The sequence below is a fragment of the Chiloscyllium punctatum genome, chromosome 30 (assembly GCF_047496795.1).
Source record: "Chiloscyllium punctatum isolate Juve2018m chromosome 30, sChiPun1.3, whole genome shotgun sequence".
Taxonomy (NCBI): Eukaryota; Metazoa; Chordata; class Chondrichthyes; order Orectolobiformes; family Hemiscylliidae; genus Chiloscyllium; species Chiloscyllium punctatum.
In genome coordinates this window covers 58,081,002-58,107,932 of record NC_092768.1, presented here as the reverse complement: position 1 = coordinate 58,107,932, position 26,931 = coordinate 58,081,002, and the positions used below count along the sequence as shown (strand labels likewise).

The 26,931-nt window shown below is 44.4% G+C and overlaps 1 long non-coding RNA gene across 6 annotated transcripts in view; it reads left to right on the top strand.

Moving 5' to 3' along the window:
* The window catches only part of LOC140455524 (uncharacterized), a 110,376-nt gene that overhangs the window by 8,337 nt on the left and 75,108 nt on the right, over window positions 1-26,931 (top strand). For 5 of the 6 annotated variants that reach the window (XR_011952907.1, XR_011952903.1, XR_011952902.1 and 2 more), the window contains exon 3: window positions 2,055-2,189. The exons of the other annotated variant lie outside the window; for it this stretch is intronic. This is a non-coding gene — a long non-coding RNA (uncharacterized lncRNA). The remainder of the gene's footprint in view (window positions 1-2,054; window positions 2,190-26,931) is intronic. 6 annotated transcript variants of the gene reach the window in all.

The window sequence follows — 26,931 nt, the reverse complement described above, 5'->3', positions numbered from 1 at the left end:
AAGTAAACTCCATCTGCCATTACTCTGCTCAGATTATCATCTGATCGATATCAGACTACAGACTGAGACCATCCCCCTCACTGTGGACAACACCCTAAGTTTTCATGTCATCTGCAAACCTACTAATGATACCTTCTGCTTTCACATGCGAGACGTTAATTCAACGTTTGTGAGAAGATTTGGAGCTCGGGTGCTCGTTGTTGTTCTGTTCGCTGAGCCAGGATGTTAATGTACATAATAACCAGCTTTGGTTCCTGTACAGGTCCCTGTGGTACACCCACGGGGCAAATGCTTCCAATCGTGAAAGACGCTCTCCACCAATTGTGGATCCAATTTACCAACTAGCCTTGGATCCCATGGGCTCTTCCCTTTTGGACCAGCTTTCCATGTGGCACCTTGTTAAAGACCTTCATAAACTCCATGCCTTCATCAGTAACAGAGGACAGTCCTCTACTAAATCCATACAGACAATCCCTAATGTATTCCTGTCCTTTTGAATGTTGATTCATCGTGTCCCTCAGAATTGTTTCCAATAATTTCCCTCCCAGTGCTGTCAGACAATCTGCTCTGTAATTACCTGGCTGCTGCTCTTGAACAAAGGAACCACATTCGCGATCCTCCAGTCACTCGTCACTTCACTTGTGGCGAGCAAAGGTTTAAATATATCTGGCAGGGCCCAGCAATCTCCTCCCTTATGTCCCAAAGCAGCCTGGGATATATTTTATTGTTACTGGGAATTTCTCCACCTTTTTGCCTGTGAATACATTTAACTCTTCCTCATTGATTTTAATATGTTCTAGAACCTCACCGTCCCGACTGAAATCCCCAGCTACAATGTCTTTCTCCTGTGTGAATACAGATGGGAAGTATTCATTGAAGACCTCGCCTACTTCCTCTGGCTCCATGCACTGATTGTCCCTTTGGTTTCTAACAGGCCCCACTGCTTAGTTGGGAATCCTCTTACTCTAACTGTACTTATTAAATATCTTCTGGCTTATCCTTAACATTATCTGCTCAGGATATTTTGTGACCATTGTTTGCCCTTTCATTTTTAAGGAATACCCCCCCCCCCCCCCCCCGACCCCCCCAGCACCCACTCCCCACGCGCTTTGTTACCTATTATTATTAGCGTCATCCATTTTGCCTGAGTTTCCACAAGTTTGTGAACCATTGAATATTTATGTTCCACCTTTTGTTCACCCTATAACCACATCTCTCTGGTGTTTACATCTCTGGATTAAATCTCACAAATCCAGCTACCTTATTGAAGAGACTTTGTCAATGCGGAAAATAAAAGTTTGGTACTCTTTTCCACAATTTCCTATCGCAAACCAAATTGCTAATGTAGAGTTTTAGTTGAATCTTATCCCATCCTGTTCCTTTCTGCTTGTCTTCAGCCACATCCCCATGCTGTTCCGATCCGTCACCTTTTCAACTTGGATTTGGAAAACACTTTGCTGTGGGGATGTCGTGCAGACCACGTGAGGATGGGCAGATGTCCTCGAAAGGACAAGTGTTTGGGTTTTTTGTTCGTCAGCAATGGTTTCATACATATTTGTGGATTGTTAATTATAATATTTGAATTTATTGATTTCAATTTCCGCCATTTCAGATGGTGGGATTCAAACCTGTCTCCCTGAACATCAGCTGAGGTTTTGGATACATGCTCTACCACTAGACCATCACTTTGTCTGCTCACAGGTTGCTCATTCCTGACCAATTATAGCAGTGCGTCATGAAGCTAAACCTATTCTTTTGTCATGATTGTTTGATCCTGACACCTACCTGCGCTCTGGTGATATCACTCAGTCTCTCTCCATGTGGTATCCCTCACTGTGGGTCTAATTGCTGCCTCTGTCAGTGTCTCTAGCTCTTGCAGCTATTCTACATCCTGAGCCAACAGAATTCTCCACTCCAGAGAGTCGCAGCAGCACAGGCCAGGGATGGAGACTGGGATTTTCCAGATTTCTGTGGGACTCAGTGCCATTCTACATGTGTAACCTTCACCACATCAGTGTAATTTTCCATTCTGTCTATTTGTCTGTCTCCTGTAGGTACTGATGAAGGTCCTGACTTAATAGACTTCCCAACTGCTGGGTGTCTCGTCCGTCACCACATTGAAGATGGTTGGTCAGCCAGAGAGACAAAGGGAAGGGAGATCTGGAGCCTTCAATAAGTCCTGCAGTGAGGTAAGATCACTCACAGTGCACAGAGCAGACAGCAATGAGAGGGCTCCAAACATCAGCTAATAGGACATGACACAGATACAGTGCTGGAGGGGGAGCACAGTACAGAAACACCTCTGGCTCAATCACCATATCTACTTTAACTTACATTGCACTGAGACAACATAGAGAGTTCACAGTTATCAATCCAGGCCTGTGCTCTCTTAGTGAGCATCAGTACGACAGAGGGGAAAGCAGGACTCCCACGAGAGGGTGGGAATGCTGCCTGGGATCTTTCTGTTCTGTGTTCTCTCTCCGACACTGTACCTATGGTATGTCTTGAGGATCAGTGTCTTCAATAATTTTTAACTCCTATAACAGTTCCTATCTCTGTAACCTCCTTCTTTTCATATAGGCCCTCCACATATTTGAAACGTTCCACATTCCAGACTACCATCCCTATCGCTATAGCTTGCTTCAGTGTCTACAACATGCCTTTATCTCAGTATTCTCCTCCTCTTTAACAGGGTATAGGGTCATACAGCATGAAAACAGAACCTTTAGTCCAAGTTATCAATGCTGACCATTTTTCCAAAACTGAACAAGTCGCATTTGCCTGTGTTTGGCCCATATCCCTTTAAACCTTCCCCTATCCATGTACCTGCCTAAATTTTGTTTCCATGTTGTAATTGTTCTTGTTTCTCCATGTGGCCCTGGTAATTCGTTCCACCAATGCACCATCGTCTGTGGATAATGTTGTCCCTCAGCACCCTCTTTAAATCTTTGCTCTCTCACCTCACATTTATACCCTCTAGTTTTGGACTCACTTACCATTGGCTATTCACCATTCTTACTCCCCGCAAGGTATTAAAAACCTTTTATTAGGTCACCCCTTATAAACTTCCTCTGTCCAAGGGAAATATTGAAGACAATGTTACAAATATCTCCAACTCATGTATCAAAGTGCTGGCCAATGACGGCAAGTGTGCCAAAGGCCTCTTTCCCCGCCCTGTCCACCTGTGATGCCTCTTCCAAAGAACAATGTAACTGCACCCCTTGGTCCACCTCTTGGACAACACTACCCAGGGCAGTACCACTAATTGTGTTAGCCCAAAACTCAATACCTGAATTAAAATCCATCTTTCATGCCTTGGTCCACTGGCCCAGTTGTTCGAGATCCCCTTTGATAACCGTATTCACTGCCCACTACACCATTCATTTGATCATCCACAAAATTACTAACAATGACTCCAATATTCTCAACCAAATCGTTTATGTAGATGATGTACATCAGTGGACCCAGCCCCGATCCTTATAGGACACCGCTGGTCACAGGCCTCCATTCTGAGCAACAACCCTCTCCCACCACGCTCTGTCTCCTACTGTCAAGCCAATTTTGTATCCAGTTGGCTAGCTCTCCCTGATCACGTGATCTAATCTTACGAACCTGTATATCATGCTAAACCCTGTCAAAGGCCCTGCTGACATTGGTGTAGTCAATGTACGGTCACCACTTCAACAAAAACAATCAAGTTAGTGAGACCTGACTTTGTACGCACAAAGCTGTGCTGACTACCCTTCATCAATCCTTGCCTTTCCAAACACATGTGACTCCTGTCTGGCACAATCACTTCCACAACTTACCCACCACTGACATTGGGCTAATTGGTCTTTAGTTCCCTGGTTTTGCCTCACAGTCTTTCTTAAATAATGGAACAAAACCATATTGTTGTTCAGAGCTGTACAGCATGGAAACTGACCCTTCAGTTGATACCAACCATAATCTCAAACTAAACTCTGCCTGTTGCTAGCCAAATTCCCTCCAACCCTTCCCTATCCATGTACTTAACTGAATGTCTTTTAAACATTGTAATTGTACCGTCCTCCACCTCAGGGAGTTCATTCCACACCCACACCACCCACTGTGTAACACGTTGCCCCTTATATCCTTTTTTTAACATCTCTCTCTTCTTACTTGAAAAATGTGGCCCCTCCACTTGAGACTCACTCATCCTCTGGAAAAGACAACGAATATTAACTCTATCTATATACCAGCTTTTTTTCTTAAACTTCTATAAGGTCACCTGTCAACCTCCAGGCTCCAGTGAAAAAAAAGCTCTGCATATCCAGCCATTTTTCAGAACTCAAGCATTTCATACACAGCAATGTCTTGGTTAATCTCTTCTGAACACCCTTCAAGTTAATAATATCCTCCCTATAACTGGGCGACCAGAACTGGGCAGAGTATTGCAGAAGTGTCCTCACCAATGTCCGTACAATATCATAATGACATCCCAAATCCTACATTCAATGGACTGAGCAATAGTCAGGCATGCCAAGCACTGTCTTATCCACCCTGTGATGCAAGCTTCAAGGATTATGTACTGGAACCTGGAGGTCCCTCTGCTCTAAAACACTAATGAAGGTCCTAACATTAATTGTATAAGCTCTATCCTTGTTTGTTTTTCCAAATGCATTACCTCGCATTTAATCAGATTGAATTCCATCTGCAGTTTTTCAACCCATTCACCCATTTCATCAAGATCCCTTTGTAACATTAGTAAACCTCCTTCACTGCCCACTATGCCACCCTCCAGCCTTCCAGCCGATCACACATGGCTGTCAATGGTACAAATACACTTGCTGGTAGTCCACAATTTCTTCCCTAGCATCCCACAATGTCCTGTGATGGACTTAATCAGGTCCTGGGGCTTTCCACACCTTTGTGTTTTAAAACCACAAGCACCACCTCTTCTAAACATACACTCTTTTCAAGTCATAGAGATGTACAGCTTGGAAACAGACCCTTCGGTCCAACTCGTCCATGCTGACTAGAAGATCTAAATAAATCCATCACATTTACCAGCATTTGACCCATGTACCTCTAAAGCCTTACTATTCATATACCCATCCAGATACCTTTTAAATGTCGTCTTAGTATCAGTCTCCGTTATTTTCTCTCTCGGCTCATTCCATACACGCATCACCATGTGCACGAAAAGGATGTCCCTTCGGTTCCTTTTTATACATTTCCGCTCTAACCTTAAACCTATGCCCTCCAGTTTTGGACTTCCCAACCCCTGGGAATCCATGCCCCTCATGTTTATATAAACCTCTGTCAGGTCACCCCTCAGTCTCTGATGCTCCAGAGAAAATAGTCCCAGCTTATTCAACAACAACCCTGGCAACATCTTGTAAATCTTTTCTGAACACTCTCAAGTTTCACAACCTCCTTCCTATAGCGGGGTTACTGGAATTGCGGAGTACTCCAATTGTAGTCTAACATATTACTCTTGTTCCCTGATTTCCCTAGTCTTTGTCTACAGTAAGTTCTGGAGTGAAAAATATGTTTAGGATATTAGCCATATCTGCTAATGAAAGCCAACACACCATACGCCTTCTTAACACCCTCTCAACTTGAGTGGTAACTTCAGGGATGCAGGATCACTCTTTTCATGCACACTGCTAAGAATCCTGCCTTTAACCATGTAAAGTTTTTATGCAGAATCCTCCAATGTGAAACCATCCCTATGTTTGTAACTTCCTCCAGTCCCTACAACACTCATAAACTGTAAACCCTCCTCTAGTCCCTATATTCCTAATACCTGCAAAATCCTCCAGTCCCGATATCCCTCCTTAACTCTTGTAAATGCCACCAGCCTCCACTGTCCTTATGGGGAACATTGCAGAGGAGGGAAGAGTTGTACAGACTGCATCATGTTACAGAAGTAGGAAGGGCTGCAGAACCTGGAGGATGGTACTAATGTAGGAAGGGACATGGATCCTGCAGGAGTTTAGAGGGACCGGGATTCATAGAACCTGCAGGATGGGACCAAGAATGAGTTGTGGAACATGAATGATGTTATGATTTGAACCACAGATCATTTTTGATTGAAACATTCAGCCGTTGTTAGAGTCAAAGAGATGTACAGCATGAAACAGACCCTTCGGTCCAACCCGTCCATGCCTACCAGATATCCCAACCCAATCTAGTCCCACCTACCAGCATTTGGCCCATATTCTTGCAAACCCTTCCTATTCATATACCAATCCAGATGTCTTTGTATCAGCCTTCACCACTTCCTCTGGCAGCTCATTCCATATATGTACCACCCTCTACATGAAAAGAAATTGCCCCTTAAGTCTCTTATGTCTTTCCCCTCTAACATGTCCTCCAGTTCTGGACTCCCACACCCGAGGGTAAAGACTTTGTCTCTTTTGCCTCTACATGCCCCTCATGATTTTATAACCCTCTGTAAGGTCGCCCCAAATGATTTTATAAACCTCTATAAGGTCACCCCTCAGCCTTCGATGCTCCAAGTAAAACAGCCCCAGTCTATTTAACGTCTCTCTCTAGCACAAACCCTCCAACCCTGGCAACATCCTTGTAAATCTTTTCTGAATCCTTTCAAGGTTCACAACATCCTTCCGATAGGAAGGTGACCAGAATTGCACATAATATTCCAAAAGTGACCTATCCAATGCCCTGTACAGCAACAACATGACCTCCCAATTCCTGTAATCAATACTTTAACTAGTAAAAGAAAGCATACCAAATGCCTCCTTCACTATCCTACCTACCTGCGACTCTACTTTCAAGGAGCAATGAACCTGCACTCCAATATCTCTACATTCAGCCACACTCCGTGAGACCATACCATTAAGTGTATAAGTCCAGCAAAGATTTGCTTTCGCAAAATGCAGCACCTCGCATATATCTGAATTAATCTCCATCTGCCACTTCTCAGCCCATTGGCCCATCTGATCAATAACCCATTGTAATTGGAAGTAACCTCTTTTGCTGGCCACTCCACCTCCAATATTGTTGTCATCTGCAAACTGACTAACTTTTCCTCTTATGCTCACATCCAAATCATTTATATAAACAATGAAAAATATTGGACCCAGCACTGATCCTTGTGGCACTCCACTGGTCAGAGGCCTCCAGTTTGAAAACCAACCCTCCACCACCACTCTTTGTCTTCTACCTGTGAACCAGTTCTGTACTAATTGGCTAGTTCTTCCTGTATTCCGTGAGATCTAACCTTGCTAACCAATCTCCAATGGGGAACTTTGTTGAACGCCTTACTGAAGTCCATATAGATCACTTCCACCGCTCTGCCCTCATCAATCCTTTATGTTACTTGTTCGAAAAACTCAATCAAGTTTGTGAGACATGAGTTCCCACTCTCAAAGCAATATTGACTATCCCTAATCAGTCCTTGCATTTCCTTGACCCTGCCTCATGCATGTAAATCCTGTCCCTCCCGTTTCCCTCCAATGACGTGCCCACCGATGTCAGGCTCACCAGTCTATAGTTTCCTGGCTTTTCTTTACTGCCTTCCTTAAATAGTAGCAACACGATAGCCAACCTCCAGTCTTCTGGCTCTGATGTCCTATTTCGAGAGATTTTTACCTGAATGGCTGTGCACATCTTCAGGCTGGGAGATGTGAGTTCAGATGTGAATCTATTTGCCCATTCTCTCTGTTTGCCTGAGATTGACCTGGTGGTGCTCTGGTAGAAAGATTCCTGAAGAAGGGCTTATGCCCGAAACGTCAATTCTCCTGCTCACTTGATGCTGCCTGACCTGCTGCGCTTTTCCAGCAACACATTTTTAAGCACTCTCAATGTATCTGGTAACATCCAGATCTACAGGAATGACTACAGCTCACCTCATCAAAGCCTTCATTTAGAATGTTCTTTATTTTAATATTTTTAAATGGCAGTTTTGTGAGATGCAGGAATTGAGGAGTTGTCATTTTTGACAGAATGAATCTTTTATCATTGACCCTGACCCATGCAACGGGGATTCATGGATTCTGTTGTTCTCTGCAGACTATCACTCAGTGGATTGTGTCACCAGGGAATCTGAGTGCAGATAGTCTTTGCTGGGTAGAGTGTCAATTTACCAGTTTATGTCAGCTCGGACACAGTGTTTCTGGACTGACAGGTTTAGGGGTGAGTGCAATGGGCCCTGAGCACCAGGAGCTGGGAAACCTCATGCTAATAGTATGTGGCAAAATGAGAATTGCAGATGCTGAAGGTCAGATTCTTGAATCGAGTGGTGTTGGAAAAGCACAGCAGGTCAAAAAGCATCTGAGGAGTGCGAAAATCGACGTTTTGCCCGATGTCGATGTTCCCGCTCCTCGGATGCTGCCTGCTGTGCTTTTCCAGCACCACTCTTAATCTAGACTCTGTTTGTATGTGGGGATTGGCACCAGACTGGGTGAGAGCAGCTCCCTGAGTAAATGACAGGTACAGAGCTTGGGATCCTCCTGCTGTGTTTGACCTTGTGCCATATCGTTATCTCCCTCTCATGAGTGAGCGTCTCATGTTCTCCAGTCCTGACAGTGTCCACTCCCTTTAAACGCTTCCAGCTGTTGAACATCTCCCTTCTCTCTCACTCCCTCCAGCCCATCCAACCTGGCCTTGGTCTCGTATCTCCTGCAATCCTAAATGACCAATGTTCTCGCATTGAGCTGTGAGGGAACAAACCTGAAGTAGGTTTGGGCAATTGGAAGAAAAAGACAACTCCCCCTTCTCCATCTTTGTCAAACAGAGTCTGCTTGTTTGTCTCTCTCCCATAAGTGTAAGGAACCATCCTTTCAGCATCCACTCTGTCCATTCCCCTGCAGATCTGTCCATTTTTATGAGGGCAACTCTGCTCCTGATGACCCTCAGTGGCACAGCACCGAAGTGACATGTTTATGTTCCTCGATTTTCTGCAACTGCTTCCTTTTGCTCTGACCCTCCATCATTCTGCACCCTCCCCCAGTCTGGACAGTGCTCCAAACCACTAATTACTGAGAATGCTCCACCCTCCCTATCTCTGTAAACTCCTCACACCCCTACGATCCTCCTTGTCTGTGAGAACTCCTCCAGCTTCTACAGTCCTTCTAAATTATTGCATCTCCTATAGCCCTCACCATCTCTGTATGTTCCAGTCACTACATTTCTCCATGCATCTTTAAACCCCTCCAGCCTCTTCAAATCTGTCTATCTCTCCAAGGTCCTGCAGTTCCACAAAACATCCCTCTACGTGGAACTTCCACCAGAGACCATGAGCCTCCAGATTTCTGTAATCCCCTGCGGTTCTCTCTATTTCTGTTCCCAACTTCAGTCCCGAAAACCCTACTTCCATATACAACATCGTCAAGTCCCTACAATCCTCCCGAACTGTCTAACCCCCAAAAGACCTTACTATTCCATCTCGATCACTGACTGCCTGCAGTGATTTGAAACTTCAGCAATTAAAGTCAGAGAATCCTAGAGATGCACAGCATGGAAACAGACCCTTTGGTCCATCTTGTCTATGCCAATCCAGTCGCACCAACCAGCACCTGGCCCATCTCCCTCTAAACCCTTCCCATTCATATACCCATCCAGATGCCATTTAACTGTTGCAATTGTACCAGCCTCCTCCACTTCCTCTGGCAGTTCATACCAAATGCGTACCACCCTCTGCGTGAAATATTTGCTCCTTAGGTCTCTTTTATATCTTTCCCCTCTCAACCTAAACCTATGCCCTATCAGGGAACACCAGGGAAAAGACTTTGTCTCTTTATCCTATCCATGCCCCTCATTACTTGGTAAACCTCTGTAAGGTCTCCCCTCAGCTTCCGATGCTCCAGGGAATGCAGCCCCAGCCTGTTTAGCCTCTCCCTATAGCTCAAATCCTCCAACCTCTGCAACATCCTTGTAAATCATTTCTGAACCCTTCAACTTTCACAACATCCTTCCAATAGGAAGGGGACCAGAATTACAAAATATTCCAAAAGTGGCCTAACCAATGTCCAGTACAGCTGTAACACGACCTCCCAACTCTTGTACTCAATACTCTGAACAATAAAGGAATGCACACCAAGTGCCTTCTTTGCTATCTTATCTACCTGTGATTCTACTTTCAAGGACCTCTGTAGTTAGTTGAAAAATTGGATAGACAGATGGAGTGGCCTGAGATCTTGTGGGTAAAGCTCGTTCAGTCTAAGCTGTTAGGCAGAGCCAGTGAGGTATTTGCAGCGCTGTCTCATGAGTGGTCAAGAGATTATGCACATGTCAAACAGACTATTTTAAGTGCGTATGGATTAGTACCAGAAGCGTATCGACAGCGGTTCAGAAACATAAAGAACCAGGACAGACTTATGTGGAGTTCTATCCAATTAAACATAGTAATCTTTCTGCAACATCTCATGGTGAGCTGCTCCAAACCCCATAACCTTTCCTGCCTGTGTACACCATCAGGTTGATACAACCCTTCTGATTTCTGTCGTGTCCGGCAGACCCGTTTTTGTGAATTCTGCTGACCACTAATACTCTCCCTATCTGTGTAAATGCCTCCAGCCACTACAATTCCCTTTACTGTGCAGTCCCCACCAGACCCGAAAGCCATCACTATCTGTGAAAGCTCCTTCAGGTCTATATACTCCACTTTGCTGAAACCCGCTCTCAGCATTGCAACCCCCATTATTTCCTAACGTTGTTGAATCTCTAAGACCGTCCCTATCAGTTTAATCTACTCCACTGCATACAACACCCCCAGACTGTGTAATCTCTTCAATTCCTTCAGTTCCTATATACCTATGTATAGGTGTGACTGCTTTGTGGCCATTGTATCGTCATTTATATCTGCAAAAGTCTCTGCTCACTGTAACACATCCTATGCTCATAAGTGAATCTGGTCTCTCACAAGCATTTCTACGACTCTCTCTTCCAGTCTCTACAAGGTTCCCTATCCCTGTCGTATCTTGCAGCATGCACACCATGCACTCTGACATACCTTCCAGTGTATAAAATCATCTCTCCATCTAACTTTATCCAATCTACAACTTCCTCCCTATCTGTGCCACATTCTCTAGTCTATATCATCTTCCATGTGCTTGCAACATTCTCCAGTCCATACCATCCTCCCTATCACTGTGATATTCTCCAGATCTCACAACTATTGTTAAATGTATGACATCCTGGAATCATGCGAATGTTCCTACACCCTGATCAACATAGACCATGTAACGATCCACAACCCTGCACACATCCCTATCTCTGAAGTCTAATCAAAGACGCTTTATCTCTCTAACTTCCTCCAAACAATAAAATGTTTTCTCCTGCGAATATTCTGTAACAACTGTAACTATGTTTAACCCTGCAACATTGTCGCACCCCCAAACATCTCTCCCACTCCGTGACATCTATCCATCCCTCAAAGGCCCTCTCTCGGTGACACGTGCCATGCATTTGCAACAAGGCAGATGGAATGACAGCATTAACTGAAGAGAGCAGATGTGTTCAAACTCTTATTGTGGAGGTGTGGCTACAGAATGATCATGGCAGGGATGTGATTATTGAGGGGTTGTAGGGATTTAGGCAGGATCAGCAAAAAAACCAAACAAAGTCCTGTTTTGTTGTGAAGAAAGGATGCAGTCAGTGCATTAGTGAGACAGCCAGTTTAATCTGGGAATCAAAATATAGAGTCATTTTGAATGGACAGCTTCCAAATAGCAAGGGGGATCTGGAAGATCAAATCACAATCCATGCTCGTTGTTAAGTTGGATACAATATTTTCTTGGTTGTATTAGACAGAGGCATGTGGAGTGGTCAAGTTCTGATTGGACGTCTCTGGCCAATGCTCTTTCACAAGGATCAGTGCTGCGATGTCTGTGTGTAATTAATATGTGATTCAGATGAAAAGGTCAGCAGTTTGGTTAGTATTTTGCAGCCGACATTTGGAAAGGCATGTAATGATTAGGGATAGTTAGGGAAATCGTGGATAGTGAGGAAGAGTGTTAAATATTGTAGCACTATGTAGATCAGCTGGAACGCTGTGCAGAGAAATCGCAAATCGAAATTCATCGGGACAAGTGTGAAGCGATGCATTTATGAAGTCAAATGGAGGAGAGAAGTGCACTAATTGACTAAAATTAGACACATTGATAAACAGATGACCTTGGATGCAAATCCGTAGCTCCCTGAAAATAACAACAGAGTAGGATGTGGTGGCAAAGGAGGAGTATGGCATGCTTCCTTTCATTGGTCACAGTATTGAGTACAGATGTTTGCATGTCATGTTGTGACTGAATGAAACTTCAGTCGGCCATGTTTAGAAGGTTGCGTGTCATTCTCATCGACACACCACAGGAAGGATGTGGAGGTTTTGGGGAGGTTACAACAGAGGGTTGACAGAATATTGCTTGGATGAGAATGTGTTTACTGTAAGGAGATTGGACGCAGTTGGATTGTCTTGCGAGAATATCGGAGGCTGAAGGGTGATCTGGTATACAGCATTAAGAGAGGCGTGAATAGTGTGGATAGTTGGAATCCTTCCAATGTAGAAATATCAAATACAAGGGTACCTCGGTTTAAGGTGAGAGTGAGAAGTTTTAAGTGAGATGAATGAGGCCAGTTGTCTTTACCGAGAGTGTGGAAGCTGCTCAGGAGGTGGGAGAGGTGGCAAATAGAGCAAACATTTGAAGGGCATTTAGACAGAAACATGAACAGGCAGAGAATAGAGGGATATCACCCATGTGCAGGTAGATGGGATTAGTTTAGAATAGCATCATGTTCAGCACAGCCATGGTGGGCCGAAGGGCCTATTACTCTGCTGTACTGTTCTATTTTCTAACTTCACGGTATCTACCCTGTCAAAGCCCCTCAGAATCCTGGATGTTTCATTCAACTTCTCTCCCATTCTTCAAAACCCCAATAGGTTCAAGGGCAATCTACTCCACCTCTTCTCATTGGAAATTCCCGCCATCTCCAGGATCAGCCGAGTGATCCTTCTCTGGCCTGCCTCTAATACAAGAATATCTTTCCTTAGGGCACGCAGATTGTTCATTTTAATCTAGGTGTTGTCTGACTTGTACCTTGCATCATTTTAGCAAGACCTCTCTATTTTTAGGCTCCATTCTCTTTGTAATAAATGGCAGCATTTGATTTGCCTTCTCTATTACTTGATGACCCTGTAAGCCCTTCCTGAAGAAGGGCTGATGCCCGAAACGTCGATTCTCCTGTTCCTTGGATGCTGCCTGACCTGCTGCGCTTTTCCAGCAACACATTTTCAGCTCTGATCCTGTAAGCTACCTTTTTCAGAATGATCCACAAGGATTCCCAAAATCCTTTGTGCAGTCAGTCTGAAACCAAACGGTGTTAGCCTGACCGTAAGTTGGGAACATGCTGGAATATGTTCTAAAGGATGTGACAATAAATGATAACAGGATGCTTAGAAACAATGGGAGACTCATGATTTTAAAAAGGGGAGTATTTTTAAATCTGTTGGGTTCTATATTTTGGTGTGACCATAAATAGCAGAATAGATAAGGGTGGGGGATATTTGAAATTTCAGAAACATATTGGCAAGTTTCAACAAGGGCTAAAAATTAGCTTGGGAGAGAATAGGGCCCCTGAAAGGTCAATGAGGCTGTCTACATGGAATCACTGCTGATGGGTGAGATACTGAACAAATATTTTGTGTTAGGATTTACTGTGGAGAAGGACATGGAAGCTCAGGAACTTGGGAAAGTACATAGTGATGTCTTGAACAGAGTTCATATTGGAGAACAGGAGGTGCTGGATGTCTTAAAATGCAAAAAGGTTGATACAACCTTGGGGCATGATCAGATGTATCCCAGCACCTTGTGAGAAGCTAGGGAGAAAATTACAGGGCCCCTCACAGAGGTATTTGTATCATCAACAGCCACTGCAGACCAGTGAGACTGATGGCAGGAGTGGGTAACTTGTTGGAGGAATCTCTGAGAGAAAGGACAATGGGGTTAGACAGGTGACAGATCAAAGCAGAGCAGTACACAAAGTCTACATTAACTTTAGCAAGGCATTTGACAAGGTTCTGCATGGCAGACTCGTTAATATGTTTAGATCACACATAATCAGGAACTGCTCACCAACTGGATACAAAACAGGATTGATGGTGGGAGACAAAGTGTGTTCATAGAGAGTTGTTGCTCAAACTGCAGGCCTGTGACCAATGGTGTGCCATGGGGTTCAGTGCTGGGTCATTGTTGTGCATCATTTATATAAATGGTTTGGATGAGAATTGAGGAGCCATGTTTAGCAAGTTTGTGAGTGAGACTGAAATTGTTGGGAAAATAGACAGTGAAGAGGGTTACGGAAGAGTACTATGGGATCAACAATACTGCTGGGCCAGTGAGGTTGGGAATAACAGGTTGAGAAGTGCAAGATGTTGTATTGTGGTAAAGCAGACCAGGCTGGACTTGTTCAGGCCCTGGGTCGTGTTGTCAATCAGTGACCCAGGGACAGTTTTTTGAAAGTAGTGTCATGGGTAGACAGGCTGGTGAAGCAGGCATTTGGGATGGTTACCCTTCATTGGACAGAGCACTGAGAGTAGGAGTTGGGATGTCATGGTGTATCTGTACAGGACATTAGTGAGGCAGCCGTATAAGCATTGTTGATTATCTGGAAAAAATCAACTTGTTTCACGTATGTCCTTTAGAGAGGGACATCTGGCATTCTTACCTGGTCTGGCTCACATGTGACTCCAGTCCCACAGCAATATGGCTGACTCTGAGCTGCCTCTAGGCAATTAGCAGTGGGGTAATGTATGTTGGTCCATCCGGTGACAGCCTCAGGCCATGAATGAATCAATGAAAATACATTTGTCCATCTCTACCTTTGCAAACAGCTCTAGTTGCAGCAATTCGTACTGGCTTTGTAACATTGTTCAGGCCTTTGCCCCTCTCTGGAACACCCTCACCACCTCCAGCACCTTCAATTCTCCCTGTTCTGATCATCTGATTAAACGCGGACAATGTTTACTCTTCCTACTGCACTCCTCCTGCTCGGAGACTCCCTAGCGATCTCTTTAACAAATGTGTCCACATTTCTAAAAGTTGGCTTCTTCAGAATTGATAGTTTTTCTTTCATCTCTTCATCAAATCTGTTAAGTCCTGGGCCAAGACCGTCCGAAGTGGGGAAGGAACATTGGGAAGTTGTTGAGCACCTCGAGACTTTCTGTGGGGAAAACGGGAATCCAGGAGAAAACAGTACAAGGAGCGCGCTGTCATATCAACGCCCCACCCACCCCCTTCCCATGACCACCTTCTGCCTCAAGTGTAACAGAGTCTATGGAAGACCACATCGGTCTGTACAGCCAACTCCAGATTCCCCCCACCCCCTCCCCCCGAGAGTGGGAGAGAGTCAGTCTCATCTCTGGCCCACAGCCAAGGAGATGAGATGGGAAGGTTGAATCCCCTCACAATTATCCCAGTGCCTTTGTTAAAATTCAAGCAATTCCCTGTTAATGCAGTGTCTAATAATGTGATATCACTCAGTATGTCTCCATGTGGTGTCCCTCGCTGTGTGGGTCTATTTGCTGCCTCTGTCAGCATTTCTCCCTCTTACAGATGGTCTGAGATCCTGAGTCAACAGAATTGTCCACTCCAGAGAGATGCAGCAGCACAGACAAGGGATGGAGACTGGGATTTTTGAGATCTCTGTTGGACTCAGTGCCACTCTGCATGAATTATCCTCATTGTATCAGTCTAATTTCCCATTCTGTCTATTTCGGTCTCATGCAGGTAATCAGGAACATCCTAACTACTGTCTCATCCATCACCTCATTGAAGCTCTGGTCAGCCAGAGAGAGATGGAGATGAAAATCTGGAGCCTTCAGTAAATTGTGCAGCTAGTAAGATCACTCACAGTAAACAGCACAGGGTGGATGTAGTAGACTTCTATATTCAGACCTGGAAGACAGGACATAGGTACAGAGCTGGGCAAGGAAAAGCAACATTCTAGGCTTCATTCCCACCATCTTGTGAGGGTCCTGCTTTCACCTGTGCTGTACTGGTCCTCAATGCGACAGCACAGGGGATCACAGGCATCAATCCTGTCCCATGCTGTATTCGTGATCTCTGTAATATCCTCCAGTCCTGATAATCCTGCCTCTGTCTGAAATCTCCTCGAGCTCCACACCATTCTCTCTGTCTCTGTCAGGTTCTCCAATCCCTAACACCCTAATCCCTAACCTTCTCCAGTAGATACTAAATTCCTTTATCCCTGTAAACCCTGACAGCCCTGTCTATCCCCGTAAGATCCTCCCACCAATACCACCCTCCATGTCAATGTATTTGTCTTTAACCTCTCCATCCGTCCCTCCCTTGTGTAATCTTCTCCAGCTCCTACAACCCTTCCTTAGCTGCGAAAAATTTGTAATCTCCTTATCCTTCTCCAATTCTTTGATCTTTATCTTGTTAAATTTCATCCTCATTCCCGACACCATACCCCTCCCGACCACAGGAACCTCTTTCAGTTTGTGCAACCCTCCCCATCTGTGTAACTGTCTCCAACCCAGTAACCTGGCATTCTCCATTGCCGCCTTATCTCTGTCATCTCCAGAACCTAGAAACTGCCTTATATCTGTAAATGTCTTCAGTCACGACAACCTTCCATATCTCTGTTAGTTTACACAATAATCTCCTAGATGAAACAGCTCCCTGTCTGTGCCTCTCAGTCTGCCTACCTCTTCCTTTCTCCATCCCTATCCTTATCTCCAGAATCTAATCCAGCTCCCTCTATCTCTGTGAATTCCTCCAATCCCCAAACCCCTTTGTCCCACTGACATTCTTTACCAGATGTAACTCTGTTTAAATCTAACATCCTCGAGTTCGTGTAAGCCTCCCTATTTCGGTAACCTCTACGCATCTGTTCAAACCCCCAATACTGAGGAATGACTCCCTGTATTCGCCATGAGGCAGATGGAATGACAGGGAACAGATATGATGGAACTGACGTTCCGGAGACTTAACTGCAGAATGACCATCGCTAGGAAGTGAATACTGAAGGGCTGTTTGGATAGAGTCATAGAGTCAGGGAGATGTACAACATGGAAACCGACCCTTCGGTCCAACCCTCCATGCTGAGCAGATATCCCAACCTAATCTATTCCCAATAGGCAGACTAGGCAAAAAGCCAACAATTTGTGAAGGAAGGATGATGTTAATGCATTAATGAGACAGTCATGTGGATCTGAATATCAAAAGTGGAGCTGAGAATAAGCAAGCAGCAGCAACCGTTAACAGGAATTCTTTTGTAGGCATCAAAAAGTGATGGTAATGTCAATATGGTTGCAGCTAAAAATGTGTTGCTGGGAAAGCGCAGCAGGTCAGGCAGCATCCAAGGAGCAGGAGAATCGACGTTTCGGGCATGAGCCTGAAGAAGAGCTCATGCCCGAAACGTCGATTCTCCTGCTCCTTGGATGCTGCCTGACCTGCTGCACTTTTCCAGCAACACATTTTCAGCTCTGATTTTCAGCATCTGCAGTCCTCAATTTCTCTTCAATATGGTTCCAGTCAGGACTTGTTACAAGGGCAGTACAGTAACTGTGTGTAAGAGTGGTCTCCATGCCGACTCATACAGCAATGTTTAGTGAGAGTATCAGAGACTGACAGGTGACCAGGTACAGTAATATAACATTTGGAACAGGGATAGATAATGTAGATAGTCAGAGTCTCTTTTCCAAAGTACGTTTCAAATACTAGAGCACATGGATTTAAGGTGAGAAAGAGGAAGTTTAAACGAGATGTAGGAGGCAAGTTTTTATTTACGTAGAGTGGATTTTTATCGAGGGAGGTCATAGAAGCAGAAATGTGAGTAAAGTTTTGAAGTGGGATTTAGACAGAGACATGAACAGGTAGAGAATAGAGGGATATGGACCATGTGCAAGCAGATGGTATGAGTTAGAATAGCATCTTGGACAGCATAGACGTAGTGGGCCGAATGGCCTGTTTCTGTGCTATTCTGTTCAGTTTTCTAACTTCCCAGCATCTGCCCGATCAGAGCCCCTCATAATCTTGGATGTTTCATTCCATTTCTCTCTCATTATCTGAACTTCAATGGGTTCAACCTCCACGTCCTCCACCTCTTCTCATTAGAAAATCCCTCCATTCCCAGGATCGGCCGAGTGAACCTCCTCTGACCTGCCTCCAGTGTGACAATATCTTTCCTTCGGGCACTCACGCTGCTCATAATATTCTAGGTGTGGCCTGACTTGTACCTTGCATAGTTTTAGCTAGACCTGCCTATTTTTAGACTCCATTCCCTCTGTAATAAATGCCAGCATTTGATTTGCCTTCTCTATTACCTGCTGACCCAGTAAGCTACCTTTTTCAGATTGATAAACAAGAACTCCCACAACCCTTTCTGCTGTCAGTCTGAAACCAAATAGTGTTAGCATAACAGTAAGTCGGGAGCGTACTGAAATTTTTAGAAAGGGTATGTCAATATTCAATAACTGGCCACTTAGAAACACATTAGATAAAAGAGAATTTGTTTTTGAACCTGTTGGATTTAATTTGTTGGTGTGAATATAAATGGCAGAATTGTAAGGGTGTAGGAGGGGTGTAGTGGTATAGGGGATATGGTGCATTTGAATTATCAGAAACCTTTACTCAAGATTCAATAAGGGCTAAAGAGTAACTTGGTAGAGAATAGGGCCCCTTAAAGATCAATAAGGTCACCCATGTGTGGAACCAGAGGAGATGGGTGAGATATTAGACAAAATAGTCTTGTCAGTATTTACTGTGGCGAAAGGCATGGAAGCTTGGGAACTTGGGGAAATAAATAGTGATGTCTTGGAAAGAATCCTCACCAGAGGAGAGAAAGTGCTGGAATCTTAGAAAAAAAGGTAAATCAATCCTCATTAGCTCATTAGGTCGATTCTAGAATATTTTGGGAAGCCAAGGAAGAGATTGCAGTGTCCCTAACAGAGATATTTATATTATCAACAGACACAGTGAGGTGTTGGAAGACTGGAGGTTGGCTCATGCTGTTCCATCACTTAAGGACTGCAGGGAAAAGCCAGGAAATTGCAGTGAGAGCAGTGATGGGGAAGTTGTTGGAGGAGATTCTGAGAGAAAGGAGCTCCTTATATTTACAAAGGCAAGGGCTGATTCGAGATGGTCAGCATGGCTTTGTGAGTGGAAAACCACGTTTCACAAACCGGATTGACTTTTCGAGGAGGTGGCCAAAGATAGATGAAGGCAGAGCAGTTAACATTGTCCACATGGACTTTAGCATCTAGTCAAGAGGAAGAAGGAAGCTTACTTAAGGTTGAGGAAGCAAGGGTCAGACAGGTTTCTAGAGGATAACATGGAGCAGCATGGTGTCTCAGTGGTTAGCACTGCTACCTCGTAGCACCAAGAACTCCATTTTGATTCCAGCCTCAGGTGACTGTCTGTGTGGAGTTTGTACGTTCTCTCCATGTCTGCGTGGGTTTCCTCCAGGTGCTCTGGTTTCCCCCCACAGACCGAAGATGTGCAGATTAGATGACTCAGCCATGCTAAATTACCCATAGTGTTCAGGGATGTGCAGGTTTGGCGCATTAGTCAGGGCAAATGGAGAGTAATAGGGTGGGGAATGGGGCTGGGTTGGATACTGTTTGGAGGTTTGATATGGAGGTGTTGGGTCAAATGGCCCGTTTCCACACAGTAGGGATTCTCTGAAGGTACCAGGAAGGAACCAAGAGATGGGCCTAGGGCAACTAGAAGGTGGCATGAAAAAGCTTTGTTGGGAAGGATTAAGGAAAACCGTGAGGCATTCTCCACTTATGCGAGGAACAAGAGGATGTTCAGAGTGAGGATAAGGCCAATCTGGGATAGTGGAAGGCACTTGTGCCTGGAGTCACAGGAGGTAGGGGAGATCCTTAATGAATACTATGCCTCAGTAATCACTGTTGAGAAGGGCCTTGTCGTTCGTGACCACAGCGTGAAACAGGCTGATGTACGTGAACAGGTGGATGTTAAGAAGGAGGATGTGCTGAGAATTTTGTAAAAGATAAGGATAGATAAATCACTGAACCAGACTGGATGCGTCCAAGTTATTACATGAAGTGAGGGAGTGGATTACTGAGCACCGGGTGATGACCTTTGCACCCTCACTGTCCACTGGAGTCGGACCAGATGATTGGACACAGGAAAATATTATTCCCTTGTTCAGGAAAGGGTTTAGGGATAATCCTGGGAATTGCACCCCTGTCAGTCTTATGTCTGTGGTGTGCAGATTATTGGAGAGGACTCTGGGAGACAGGATTTATTATTCCTTGGAAAACCATAGTTTGATTAGAGGTAGTCAGCATGGTTGTGTAAGGGGCAGGTCATGCCTTACAAGTCTTATTGAATCTTTTGAGAATGTGACAAAACACCTTTATGGCTCATTCAGAAAGTATGGAGGCCTGGGATACAGGGAAACCTGTCTGTCTGGATACGGGATTACTGGCCCACACAAGACAGAGAGTGATGATAAATAGAAACAATTCATCCTGGAGCTGAGTGACCTGTGGTTTTCTGCAGGGAGAGGTTACAGGACCTCTGCTCTTTGTGATTTTATGAATAAGTTGGATGTGTGAGTGGAAGAGTTGGTTAGTAAGATTGCCAATGACACGAAGGTTGGTAGAGTGGTTGATAGTGTGAAGGGCTGTTGTAGGTTGCAACGGGACATTGACAGGATGCAGAGATGAGCTGAGAAGTGGCAGATGGAGTTCAATCTGGAAAAGTGTGAAGTCATTCATTTTGAAAGATTGAATTTGAATGCAGAATGCAGGGTTAAAGGCAGGATCCTTTGACAATGTGGAGGAACAGAAGGATCTTGGGTTCCATGTCCATAGATCCCTCAAAGTAGCCACCCAAGCTGATTGGCTTGTTAAGAAGGAATATATTGTGTGGGATTTCATTAGTTTGGGGATTGAGTTTTAAAGCCGTGAGGTTATGCTGCAGCTCTATTGAGCTCTGGTTAGACCCCAGTTGGAATATTGTGCTCAGTTCATTGCATCCTTCATTGCAGGAAGGATGTGGAAGCTTTAGAGAGGGTAAAGAGGAGATTTACCAGGATGCTTCCTGTACTGGAGAGCATGTCTTATGAAGAAAGGTTGAGTGAGCTAAGGCTTTATTCATTGGAGTGAAGAAGGGTGAGGGGTGACATGGCAGAGGTGAACAAGGCGATGAGAGGCATAGATAGAGTGAATAGAGAGAGTTTATTTTACCCTGACATAAATATCTATTACAAGAGGGTATAATTTTCGGGTGATTAGCGGGTGGTTAAAGGGAGATTTCAGAGGTAGGTTCGTTACATATAGAGTGGTGGCTGAGTGGAATGCACTGCCAGCAGTGGCAATAAAATTCGATGTATTAGGGGCATTAAATATACTTCTGGATAGGCACATGGATGATAATAAAATGAAGGGTATGGAAGTTAGAGTCATAGAGATGTACAGCACGGAAACAGACACTTCAGTCCATCCCGTCCATGCCGACCAGATATCCCAATCCAATCTAGTACCACCTGCCAGCACCCGGCCCAAATTCCTCCAAACCCCTCCTATTCATATACCCATCCAAATGCCTCTTAAATGTTGCAATTGTACCAGCCTCCACCCCACTTCCTCTGGCAGCTCATTCCATACACATACCACCTTCTGCGTGAAAAGGTTGCCCCTTAGGTCTCTTTCATATCTTTCCCCTCTCAACCTAAACCTATGCCCTCTAGTTCTGGACTTCCACACCCAGGGAAAAGACTTTGTCTATTTATCCTATCCATGCCCCTCATAATTTTGTAAACCTCTATAAGGTCATCCGTCAGCCTCCGACACTCCAAGGAACACAGCCCCAGACTGTTCAGCCTCTCCCTGTACCTCAAATCCTCTAAACCTGGCAACATCCTTGTAAATCTTTTCTAAACCCTTTCAGGTTTCCCAACATCTTTTTGATAGTAAGGAGACCAAAATTGCACGCAGTATTCCAACAGTGATCTAACCAATGTGCTGTACGTTCGCAACAAGACCTCCCAACCCCTGTACTCAATACTCTGACCAATAAACGAAAGCATACCAAACACTTTCTTCCCTATCCTATCTACCTGCGATTCCACTTTCAAGGTGCGATGAACCTGAACCCCAAGATCTCCTGGTTCAACAATACTCCCGAGGACCTTACCATTAAGTGTATAAGTCCTGCTAAGATTTGCTTTCCCAAAATGCAGCACCTCGCATTTATCTGAATTAAACTTTATCTGCCATTTTTTTTAATCTTCCGGTCGGATAAAGGATTGGCATGTCATCATGGCCGGAGGGTCTTGTTCTGAACTGTTCTGTGTCTACGTGTCATATCTTAAACTGGGTAATAAGCTCAGATATGGCGTTCAGGAGGAGCTAGTCAACTGGGCAGAAAATTGGGCTTGATGGTAGGAGACAGAGGGTGATGGGAGACATGTTGTTTTTCTGACTGGAGGCATGTGACCAGCGATGCAGTGGGTCCCCTGTTGTTTGTCATTTGGGTAAATGGTTTGGATGGGAATATTGGTTTTGTGGTAAGTAAGTTTTTTTGGTGACACTGAAATTGCTGGTGATGTGGACAGTGAAGAAGGTTATCTATGATACAACAGGATGAACAGTACTGCTGGGATAGTGGACTGAAGAATAGCAAATGGAGTTTAATTAGATAAAGGTGAGGTGTTCCATTTTGGTGAAACAAACCAGGGTGGGACTTGTACAATTAATGCTTGAGCCCCATGTAGTGTTGTCAGTCAGTGACCCAGGGATGCAGGTACACATTTCTTTGAAAGTGGTGTCACAGATAGACAGGCTGGTGAAGCAGGCATTTGGGATGGTTTCCTTCATTGGGCAGAGCATTAAGAGTAGGAGTTGGGATGTCATGTTGTATCTGTACAAGACATTGGTCAGATAAAAGCATTGTTGATCAGTGGGAAGAACTCATCTCGTTCACTAACCACCTTTAGCGAAGGACATCTGACACTCTAACCTGATCTGGATAACATGTGACTCCAGACCCTCTGCAATATGGCTGACTCTGAGCTGTCCTCTGGATAATTAGCAGTGACACCCACATCCCATGAATGTATAAATAAGAATCCATATGTCCCTTCCTACCCTGCAAACACCTCCAGCTGCAGCAATTCATATTGGCTTTGTAACATGGTTCAAACCCTGACCACTCTCTGTAACACTCTCACCACCTCCAGCACCTTCACCTCTCCCTGTTCCTATTGTATCATTAAACCCTGACAATGATTCCCCTTCCCACTGCCGCCCTCCTGCTCGCAGACCCTTTGCAATCCCTTTAACACTTATTCCCAAAACACTCACTCACTTCAGGATTTTAAGTACTTTGTGGTGACCTTCTATTCCACATAATCTAATTTGATCCATTTTGTCCTGAGTGAGGAGCCGGTGGGAATTTTGTGCTGTCTGTTTCAATGGAATGTTCTTTTGTTGAGTATTTTACACTGTTCCTTCAAATGTTTTCCACTGTTCATTTACAGACACATATTTCAATCTGTTTAGCCTGTTTACCTTGGTCAGTTCTCCTCTGTAATTAGCTGTTTTTGTTTCTAGTTGTAGCTTGTCCTTTCTGTGATTCACTTTAAAACTTTTATATTTCTTTAAACTGCACTTTATCACAATTTCCCAGAGGATCTCTCCAGGTGACATTACTCATTCACCAAGTTTCATCACACAACGATCGCTCTGAGATAGTTACGTCCATAGCCAGTTGCACAATTTGTTATTCAAAGAAACACTGAAAAAAATTCTCTGAACACCTCTTCCAATATCGCAGTTGTCAGTGTGACTGTCCCAGATTATGTGAATATTGAAGTTTCCCAAAATTATCATAATGTGTTTGTTAAAAATTCCAATGAATTCCCGTTTAATGCGGGAGCAATGTTCAGTGGCAAAAACTGTTCTGCTGCTTGTGTCCTTGACAAGTAGTAGCCAGAATTTCCATTCAGACTGACTCTACTTCATGATCTGCGGCCCAGTGCTTTCTCTGTAATGCCTTTGTTTTCCCATGATTGTTAGCGTTACTCATCTTGCCTGAGTTTCGCAAGTTTGTGATCCATTGAATATTTATGTCCACCTTTTGTTTGCCCTGTAACCACGTCTCTCTGGTGTCAAAATCTCTTTTATCTCTGTGTCACAAATCCATCTTCCTTATTGAAGAGACATCATCCATTCCAAAACAAACATAATTTACTCTTTCCCACAATTTCCTGTCACAAACCGATTTCCTGATGTACAGTTTTAGTTAAACTCTGTCCCATCCTGTTCCTTTCTGCTTGTCTTCAGTCACATTCCCATACTGCTCCCATACTTCACCTTTTCTCTGTGGATTTGGAAAGATCCTTTCACCTGAATCCTGTCCCTGCATCCTCTCTGTCATTTTGAAGCCCTGTCCATAAACCTATTGACATGATTGGCCAGGACACTGCTCCAAGCACAGTTCCAGTGGGTAACAAGACAACACAGATACAGTGCTGGAGGGGGAGCACAGTACAGACACACCCCAGGCTCAATCACCACCCCTACTTTAACTTACTTTGTACTGAGTCAGCATCAGGAGTGTCACAGTTATCGATCCAGGTCTGTGCTGTCTTAGTGAGGATCAGAATAACAAAGGGGGAAGCAGGCCTCCCACGAGAGGGTGGGACTGCTGCCCAGGATCGTTCTGTTTTGCTCTCCCTCTCCAACACTGTATATATGTCATGTCTCATTGACAAGTGTCTTCAAATATGTATAACTCCTACATCAGTTCCAATCCCTGTAACCTCCTTACTTCCCTTTTATCCCTCCACATATTTGAAACGTACTGCATTCCAGACTACCATCCCTATCGCTGTAACTTGCTTCAGTGTCTACAACATGTCTTATCTCGGTAGTCTCCTCCTCCAATAACTGGAGACAGAGGCCTGCAGCACGGAAACAGAACCTTCGGTTCGACTAGAAAGTGCTGACCAGATTTACCAAACTGAATGATTCGCTTTTGCCTGTGTTTGGCCCATATCCATTCAAACCTTCTCCTCTCCATGTACCTGCCCAAATGTCTTTTCCATGTTGTAATTGTTCTTGTTCCTCCATGTGCCCCTGGCAGTCTGTTCCGACTTTGCACCAACCTCTGTGGATAACGTTGCCCCTCAGCTCCCTCTTTAAATCCTTGCTCTCTCTCACCTCCTGTTTATTCCCTCTAGTTTTGGACTCACCTACCCTTAGCTATTCACCTTACTCAGGACCCACAAGATTTTGTAAACCTTGATAAGTTCACCCCATTGCCTCCTTTGCCCAAGGGAAATATTTTGGACAATGTTACAAATATCTCGAACTCATATGTCAAAGTGCTGGCAAATGAAGGCAAGTGTACCAAATGCCGCTTTTCCCACCCTGTCCATCTGTGGTGCCACTTCCAAGGAACAATGTAACTGTAGCCCTTGATCTCTCTCTGGTTGACACCACTGCCCAGGGCCCTGTCATTGACTATGTTAGTCATCCCTGGTTTGACTTAACAAAATCCAACATCTGAATTCAACTCCACCTGTCATTCCTTGGTCCACTGACCCAGTTGGTCGAGATCCCCTTTGATAATCGTATTCATTGCCCACGACACCATTAATTTGATCATCCATAAAATTACAAACAATGACTCCTATATTCTCAACCAAATCGTTTATGTAGATGATGTACATCAGTGGACCCAGCCCCGATCCTTAGACCACACCGCTGGTCACAGGCCACCAGTCTGAGCAACAACCCACTCCCACCACGCTCTGTTTCCTCCTGTCAAGCCAATTTTGTATCCAGTTGGTGAGCTCTCCCTGATCCCATGTGATCTAACCTTATGAACCAGTATATCATGCTAAACCATGTCAAAGGCCCTGCTGACGTTGTTGTAGACGATGTATGGTCACCACTTCAACAAAAGCAATCAAGTTAGTGAGACCTGACTTTGTAGATACAAAGCTGTGCTGACTATCTTTCATCAATCCTTGCCTTTCCAGATGCATGTAACTCCTGTCTGGCAGAATCACTTCCACCACTGACATGTGACTAATTGGCGTTTACTTCCATGGCTTTCCATCGCAGCCTTTCCTAAATAATGGAACAAAACCATATTCTTGTCATTGTTGAACAGCATGGAATCCGACCCTTCAGTTGGTACCAAACATGATTTCAACCTAAACTCATCCCAGTTGTCTGTTGCTGGCCCATATCCCTCTAACGCTTCCCTATTCCTGTGCTTAACCAAATGTCTTTTAAACATTGTAATTGTACCCACATCCACCCCTTCCTCAGGAAGTTCTTTCCACACTCAAACCAACCTCTGTGTAAAAATATGCCCACAGGTCTTTTTTTTTTGAACATATCCCTCCTCTCAACTTAAGTGGCCCCTCCACTTGAGACTCATATACTCTGGGGAAAAGGCAAATATCATTAACTCTATCTATATCCCTCATCTTTTTCATAAACTTCCATCAGGTCATCTCTCATCCTCCAGGCTCCATTGAAAAAAGACTCTGGCTGGATAGGCTTTTTTCCAGAACTCAAGCCTTCCCTACCCAGCAACATTCGGGTAAATCTCTTCTGAATCCCCTGCAGCTTAATAATATCCTCCCGAGAACTGGGTGACCTGAACTGGACAGAGTAGTGCAGACGAGGTCTCACCAATGTCCGTGCAATCTCAACATGACGTCCCAAATGCTACACTCAATGGACTGAGCATAGAACACAGAACATAGAAGAATACAGTCAAACATGACAAGCACTGTCTTATCCACCCTGTGATGCAAACTTCAAGAATTATGTACCTGAACCCGGAGGTCCCTCTGCTCGAAAACACTAACCGAGGCCCGAACATTAATTGTATAAGCTCTACCCTTGTTTGTTTTCCCAAATGCATTACCTTGCATTTGTTCAGATTGAATTCCATCGACGGTTTTTCAGCCTATTCACCCATATTA